Genomic DNA, 1,747 nt, shown 5'->3' with positions numbered 1-1,747 from the left:
ACACACACACACACACACACACACACACACACACACACACACACACACACACACACACACATACACACACACAAAAACTCACACACTCTGCAGCCAACATGGCTTGTAAAACGTGACAGATTAATTGTTTTCCTTCCCTGTTTTTAGAAAGCACTTTGGTTTAAGTGAGAGTATACAAACTAATGTGCAGGTAGGAAACAGAAAGTGCTTAAAGTTGTGTGCAAGCTGATGCAGCACTGCTATTATTCTGTACAGTTTTTGAAACTTCCACTTCTTAACTCGGTTTTAGCTTCTATAGCAAATTTCAGCACTTAGCATTCACACATTTTTGCAGGAAATGCAATTTCTTGTTCTGTTTTGCATTTTTCACCTGGAGGTTTACTTTAGGTTGCTTGGTTTAAAACACCCTTAGGATGTAGTTTTATGTTGAAAACCTTGTCTGTGAAAGTGAAATGCAGACAGAAGTAGTAAAAGATGTGATCTTGGTGACTTGYAGCAACATGTCGGAGTCATTCATTGTCTTAACTCTAGTCTTCAAGAATGTCTTTTTGTTGGATTTTCCCTCATTTTAACTCGGATGTGAACACAGACTGAACCCCAATATGCTTCTCACTGTTTTAGCTCTTTCTTAGTTTTTTTGGGTGAAATCTTACAATGCTTTAGTCTACCTGGTGCATTTTGCAGAGTCATWGCTCATCAAAAACTGCTGACAATTTCCTCTAACCTGTCTGTGTCTTCATGCCTTGTCCATCATTCCAGATCCCTTTGATCCAACAGGTAGCCTCACCCCCACCCTCCTACCCAAACTTTTTCTGCCCTCAGCAGTCATTCATCCACTCTTACACACCTTCCTCCTCTATCRCTCAGACACAGATTCACACACTGATTCTCATGTTTTAGCCGATTAACTCAGCTCACARCTAAGGATACATCAACCCTGTTTTTGCCTGACTAGGATAAAACTTTCTTCAATATTTCTTATGGTTATATACATTTTTTTTACTTGACCCCCCCCCAGGAGATCAACTGGATTTGGAAAATAATGGCTTAAGTGGTAAGTGAACACACACATCTCATTTTTAGGGGATATTCAAAACCCATTAGTTTTACTGCTCTTTTAATATGGTATTTTACAGAGTAGTTATGAATTCCCAACTGCCCATGTACCCCTGCCGTAGTCTCTGGACTAAGGCCAGCGGTTTTAAAACTGAGCCATTGCTGCTGCTTTTTTCTCTAAGAGAATCATCTGTCTATTTTAGAGCTCACCATCTGAAAAGGTTCTTAGTTATAAAGTTCAATTATCACAKCAAATGAACATTTAGGTTTAGGAGGACACACATTTTCAGTGCTGACGTCCTGTGTGTTTGTGTGTTTGCTTCTCTGCAGAATYAACAGTTGCAATACGAGACGAATTGTGCAGTGATGTCGATTCTATCATAGACGGAGCATATCAGGTTAGTGAGGGCAATATTARGATCTGAAACTATGCACTGTAATTTGTTCCTGTTTTCCTTTCCTGCACAGGCTTGCTGGGGTTTGTAGAAAGCAAAGTCTTATTGAGACAAGAGTCTGTCTTGTGTTATGTATAAAAGTGTGCTTGTGTTTGCTGCTGTGTGAAACAGCTGTATATCTGATGTGTCACACCAAAGACATCTGCTATTGTAGCTCAGAGCTGTGTGTGTGTGTGTGTGTGTGTGTGTGTGTGTGTGTGTGTGTGTGTGTGTGTGTGTGTGTGTGTGTGTGTGTG

General features: G+C 40.2%; 1 protein-coding gene across 1 annotated transcript in view; it reads left to right on the top strand.

Annotated features, from left to right (window-relative positions):
* Nucleotides 1-538: 538 nt before the first annotated feature.
* LOC106515058 (collagen alpha-1(VII) chain) overlaps nt 539-1,747 on the top strand; it is a 35,173-nt gene continuing 33,964 nt past the window's right edge. The window contains exons 1-2 of the mRNA XM_014004669.1: nt 539-1,054; nt 1,387-1,454. The gene's annotated coding sequence lies outside the window, so the exon portion shown is untranslated. The remainder of the gene's footprint in view (nt 1,055-1,386; nt 1,455-1,747) is intronic.

Source organism: Austrofundulus limnaeus, unplaced genomic scaffold, assembly GCF_001266775.1.
Source record: "Austrofundulus limnaeus strain Quisiro unplaced genomic scaffold, Austrofundulus_limnaeus-1.0 Scaffold26, whole genome shotgun sequence".
In the NCBI taxonomy this organism is placed as follows: domain Eukaryota; kingdom Metazoa; phylum Chordata; class Actinopteri; order Cyprinodontiformes; family Rivulidae; genus Austrofundulus; species Austrofundulus limnaeus.
Note: the sequence above shows the minus strand (reverse complement) of the source record. Positions and strands in the feature narration are given on the sequence as shown.